This window comes from Mandrillus leucophaeus, unplaced genomic scaffold (genome assembly GCF_000951045.1).
Source record: "Mandrillus leucophaeus isolate KB7577 unplaced genomic scaffold, Mleu.le_1.0 Scaffold1200, whole genome shotgun sequence".
Lineage (NCBI taxonomy): Eukaryota > Metazoa > Chordata > Mammalia > Primates > Cercopithecidae > Mandrillus > Mandrillus leucophaeus.
The window spans coordinates 461,258-467,632 of record NW_012100322.1 but is presented as its reverse complement, the minus strand read 5'-3'; the positions used below and the strand labels follow the sequence as shown (position 1 = coordinate 467,632).

The 6,375-nt window shown below is 39.5% G+C and overlaps 1 pseudogene across 1 annotated transcript in view; it reads left to right on the top strand.

The window, feature by feature from the left end:
- The window catches only part of LOC105532134, an 18,506-nt pseudogene extending 14,180 nt beyond the window's left edge, over positions 1 to 4,326 (top strand). Inside the window, exon 2 of the transcript XR_001004922.1 lies at positions 3,480 to 4,326. The product of XR_001004922.1 is annotated as a deoxynucleotidyltransferase terminal-interacting protein 2 pseudogene (transcript). The remainder of the gene's footprint in view (positions 1 to 3,479) is intronic.
- The last annotated feature ends 2,049 nt before the right edge of the window (positions 4,327 to 6,375 follow it).

Sequence of the window (6,375 nt, the reverse complement as noted above, 5' to 3'; positions counted from 1 at the left end):
ATAATATATATAGGAAATATATATAAATATATTTATACTATATAGTGTAATATATATTTTACTATACGTATATAGTAAATATACAATTTAGTATATATTTACCATATATATACACATAAACATAAATACTTATACACACATTCACACACTCACAAGTACATGCACATTTATATCAGTTGTGATCTAAAGCCAGAAAAAAAATTTCAAACAGGGAATTTCAAAAATTCCCTGGCCCACCAAACTATCCTTGAAAAACCCTAGCTTCTGAATTTTTGGGGAGACTGATTGGAGTGATAATAAACTCTGGTCCCCATTCAACCAGCTCTGTGTCAATTAAACTTTTTCTCTATTGCAATTCCCCTGGCTTGATAAATCAGCTCTTTCCGGGCAGTGGGCAAAATGAACCCATGAGGTGGTTACAGATTAATGGGTTAATAGATTAATAGGCTTTATAGGAAGAAGAAGAGAGACCTGGGCTAGCACGTTAACACACTCAGCCCCCTCCCCATATAATACCTTGCCTTGCCTCAGGACTCTTCAGAGAGTCTCCACCAGTAAGAAGGCTTTCACCAGATGTTTCCCTTCCTGCTTGGACTTCCCAGCCTCCAGACCTGTAAGAAATACACTTCATTTCTTATAGATTACCCACTTTCAGGTATTTTGTTATAAGCAACAGAAAATGGACTAAGGCAAGCAGTAAACCAGATGTTTGAAGTTTAGAGAAGACCTAAGAGTACTGTTATCCTACTCTATGCAACAGCTGTTCTTCAGTTATCCTTTCTCCTTTGGAATCATCCATGACTCAGGATGGAAATACACACGTAAGCATCCAAAGCTCTGAAAAATAACCAGGAAATTTAGGAAGAGCAAGGGCACAAGTGCCAAATTAATAAAATTATCTATTTAGGGCAATTATTTTCATTTATACAGTAGCGTGAAGTAACTAGATTATATAAAATAGATAAATAATATAGTTAAAATATATACTCTCCATAAGTAAAAGCTTTACCTGAAGAGGTAGTATGTAATGAATGGAAGTGTCTCAGAGGCTTTTGAACCAGAGCAACTCCACCTTAATTAGGAGCTGGGTAAAATGAGGTTGAAACCTACTGGGCTCCATTACCAGATGGTTAAGGCATTCTAAGTCACAGGATGAGATAGGAGGTCAGCACAAAATACAGGTCATAAAGACCTTGCTGATAAAACCGTTGCAGTAAAGAAGTCAGCCCAAACCCACCAAAACCAAGATGGCGACGAGAGTGACCTCTGGTCGTCCTCACTGCTACACTCCCACCAGCACCGTGACAGTTTACAAATGCCATGGCAATGTCAGGAAGTTACCCTATATGGTCTAAAAAGGGGAGGCATGAATAATCGACCCCTAGTTTAGCATAGCATCAAGAAAAAAACTGTTAAAATGGGCGATCAGCAGCTCTCGGGGCTGCTCTGTTTATGGAGTAGCCATTCTTTTATTCCTTTACTTTCTTAATAAACTTGCTTTCACTTTACTGTATGGACTCACCCTGAATTCTTTCTTGCGTGAAATCCAAGTACCCTCTGGTGAGGTCTGGATTGGTACCGCTTTCCCGTAACAAAAGCAGTACTAGTGGAAGGCTACCAGATAAAATTCCCTGAATCACAGTTTGAAAGTTGTGTGATCTTGGGCAAATTATTTCATATTTCTGTACTTTCGTTTTCTCATTTATAAAATTTGGGTGATACTAATGCCTGTTTTATTGAGTCCTGGTGAGGATGACAGGGGAGAGAAAAAGAGAGAGAATTATTAGGCACAGCCTCTGTCATGTAATATGACACCAAATGGTAGCAAGGAGGAAGAGTAACAGGAACTCTGATAATCTTATATTTTGCTTACATTTTATAGTTAGGACTATAAAATGGTATGTACACTTTTGACAGCTGTTCTTCAGTTTCTAATCAACTGGATCCAGCAATCCACTTCTAGGCATTTACCCAAGATAAATAAAAAATTAAATTTACAAGTTCTGTTCAGAAGTATTCATAGCATCTTTGTTCATAACCAGAAACAACCCAAATGTTCATCAACAGGAAAACTAATCAACAAATTGTGGTATGTTCACACAATGGAATACTACTCAGCAATATAAAAGAATGAACAACTGAAACACACAACAATGTGGAAAAATATCACAGACATGATTTTGATCAAAAGAAGTGAGATACTAAAGAATACATACTGTATGTTTCCATTTATATGAATTTAAACAATGTGCAAAACTAATTTTTTTTTTCTTCTTTTTTTTTGAGATGGAATCTCACACTGTCACCCGGGCTGGAGTGCAGTGGCACAATCTCGGCTCACTGCTACCCCTGCCTCCTGGGTTCAAGCGATTCTCCTGCCTCAGCCTCCCAAGTAGCTGGGACTACAGGCATGCATCACCATACCTGGCTAATTTTTTGTATTTATAATAGAGACAGGGTTTCGCTGTGTTGGCCAGGCTGGTCTCAAACTCCTGACCTCAGGTGATCCACCCACCTCGGCCTCCCAAAGTGCTGAGATTACAGGCATGAGCCACCATGCCCGGCCCATCTCATTTACGGTTAAATTTACTTATTTGGTGTTTATTGATCATTTAGTTTATGCCAACAATTTTTACATATACTTTGCTACATGCACTTTCATATATTCTTATAATGATTCTATGATTTAGGCGTTATTATTACACAGCAATATATGATACATGGCTAAGAGAGTTTCAGTATCTTAACCAAGACCACACAACTAGTAAGTGATGTTGCTGGGTTTGGGGTCTTTTCACTTACAATGCTATCTTGTCCTTACTGCCGACTGAGTTTGCAAATCAATCTCATAACTAGAACAAATAATGTTAATTGGAGTTTATTATTATTATGTACTTAAGCAAACTTTTTAACATAATTTCAGATTTGTGACCTACACAACTGTGAGAGAATAAATGAGTATTGCTTTAAGCCACTATGTTTGTGGTATCTTGTTACACCAGCAATAGGAAAATAATACAGGTATCTTGTTCTTTTCCAAACTAGGCACCAGCCACTGCCAAAGCATTTTCCATGAAGGATGCTATGGGCACCCCCAAATATGTAATACTATACGATGCCCACATTAGATGTTAAATATGCTTTTCAAAAATAAAAGTAATGTTTTACTGAAGGATAGATAGGTGACTAGGAGTAGAAAGCCATTCAAGCAACTGAAGCTACAGGAAGTTTGTTTTGAGGATAAAGAGGGAAATCTCATGGACCACCAAGCACAGATAATGAACTTAGTCACTTCATTTACAGAAAAGGTTTCACACACAGCTTCAAGCAGGAACCAAATGAGAATAAATATAAAAATAGATAATACCAGCAAACTAGTTAAAATTAAATGCTCCATTTCCCCACACACACACTGCACATTCATGGGTTATTTGATAACATCTTCTAAACATCGGTTATGTAAAAGCTATGCCATTTAGGATTTTAAATGTAAAACTTTTTACTTGGAAGAGGAAGACAAGGTGAGTGAGGTTGCCATTGAGGAAGAAAAAGAGGAAGAGGATGAAAAAAGTGAAGATGATTCATCAGACCACGATGAAAATGAAGATGAGTTTAGTGATGAAGAAGACTTACTAAATAGCACAAAGGCTAAACTCCTAAAGTTGACAAGCAGCAGCATAGACCCTGGTCTGAGTATCAAGCAGTTGGGTGGTTTGTATATTCATTTCAATGCAGATAAACTACAGTCTAACAAGAAAACCCTAACACAGATCAAGGAGAAAAAGAAAAATGAGCTTCTGCAGAAAGCCGTCATTATACCTGATTTTGAAAAACACTACTGTGTTCCATCATATAGTGAATCAAAGTATCAACTTCAGAAAAAACGTAGAAAAGAAGGACAAAAAACAGCAGGGGATGGCTGGTTTGGTATGAAAGCTCCAGAAATGACAAATGAACTGAAAAATGATCTCAAAGCACTGAAGATGAGAGCCAGCATGGACCCGAAAAGGTTTTACAAGAAAAATGATAGAGATGGCTTCCCCAAGTACTTCCAAATTGGAACCATTGTTGACAATCCAGCTGATTTCTACCATTCACGAATTCCCAAGAAGCAGAGGAAAAGAACTATTACGGAAGAACTGCTGGATGATTCTGAGTTCAGAAGATACAACCGCAGGAAGTACTCAGAGATCATGGCTGAAAAAGCAGCAAATGCAGCAGGAAAAAAGTTCCGAAAGAAGAAGAAATTTCGCAATTAAGATTTACCAAGCAAACTGCAACATTTTACATCACCCCTTTATTTACTTATTAAAGACGTTTTGAAAAGAAAAAAAAATGAAAAAAGAAAAAAGAAATATCTAGAGCGGCCACACTTGGGGGAAACAGGGAGAAGGGGTACAGAGAAGTACTTTTTGTTTTTGTTTTTGTTTTTGTTTTTGTTTTTTGAGGTAAAGTGTCACTGTTTCCTGGCTGGAGAGCAGTGGCGTGATCTCGGTTCACAGCAGCCTCTGCCCCCCGGGTTCAAGTGATTCCACTACCTCAGCCTCCCAAGTAGCTGGGATTACAGGTGGGTGCCACCACACACAGCTAATTTTTAATTTTTAGTAGAGATGGGGTTTCACCATGTTGGCCAGGCTGGTCTCAAACTCCAACCTCAGGTGATCCACCTGCCTCTGCCTCCCAAATTGCTGGGATTACAGGCGTGAGCCACCATGCCCGGTGCAGAGTAGTACTTTGAATGAAAGGAAAATTCACAGGTCTTTATGATGGCATGGGTATAGGGGTGAGAGACAATGAGGAATTACATATGATTCCCAGAATTCTAGCTCCTCTATAAGCTTCAAGAGGACAAATGCAGAATCTTTCTTTCTGTTTCCATTGTATCTACAGTGTTCAGCACACAGTAGATGCTCCAGAAAACTGTTAGTTATTCAGTTATAGAAACCACTGAATTTTGTTCTTTTTTAACAGGGAAATGACATGGTCAGATTGGGAAATCAGGTAGCTAGCCTGTCAGCAGTGTGGAGGATGAACAAGGCCCAGAGAGTATGGCAGATACTGAGAGCTGTCTATCAAAATCCAGCCTCCTTTCCTTCCTGAGCATATAGCTAACTGACATTTCCCAGCATCCTCTTAAGTTAGGTGTGGCCACGTGAGCATGTTCTAGCCAACGGAATGTGAGATGGAAGTGATGGAAGTGATGTACACCACTTCCACACCAGCACCTTAAGACCAGGCTGAGCCTTTTCCTGCTTTCCCTTTCCACCAACTGAATTCTGGCCATGGTGACCCTCCCTCAATCATGCAAATGAGACGAATGTCCTTGCAAATGGCAAAGGTCCAGGATGGAAGGAGTTTGCATCTGTGAATCACTACATAGAGAAAAGCCACCTGCTGACCTAGAAACTTACTCTGGAATGAGATGAGAAATTAATTTATTGTTCTTTAAGATGCTGAATTTTGGAGGTTTATTTTTTCTATCAACATAGCCACCCTTATTAATATGGGGTGGGAGTCAGAGAGTGACACTAGAAATGGGACTATTTTAACAAACCAGGTAAGAGATGATGAATACTGGCCAGGCACAGTGGCTCACGCCTGTAATCTCAGCACTTTGGGAGGTCGAGGTAGCTGGATCACTTGAGGTCAGGAGTTGGAGACCAGCCTGACCAATATGGTGAAACCCTGTTTCTACTGAAAATATAAAAGATCAGTTGGGCATGGTTGCCTGTGCCTGTAGTCCCAGTTCCTTGGGAGGCTGAGGCAGGAGAATCGCTTGAACCCAGGAGGCGGAGGTTGCAGTGAGCCAAGATTGCGCCATTGCATTCCAGCCTGGGTGACAGAGTGAGACTCCGTCTCAAAAAGAAAAGAAAGACGATGAATACCTGTGATGGGATTGGTAGGGGTAGGTGAAGAAAAGATATGAACAAATTTATAAAATACACTCAACATGACTGCTTTACCTTCAAATTTCTTAAAATCTTGACACTGCTGTAGCTTACTACATGATTTTCTGCAAGGAGACTTTATTCCCACCAGTCAACTAAAACTTTTCTTTCCAAATTTATTAGAGACCTAAAAGCAGCAAATCCAATCTGGCCTTTTCTCAGTCTTTATAGTTTTCTCCTCTCTACAGCATATGACACTGTTGATCACCCCACCCACCCTACAGCTTTTTATATGCTGACTCTAATACCTTCCACTCTTTCTCTATTTTTTTTTCATCAGCTTATTCTTGTTCCATGGCCTTCTAAACATAGGTGTTCCTCAAGGTCTTGCCTTTAAATGCATTCTCTTTTTTTTTATCTGGACACATTCACTGTCACGTCTTCAACTAGGCAGAGTGTGGCTGACCAATGGTGTGGCTCATCCTTG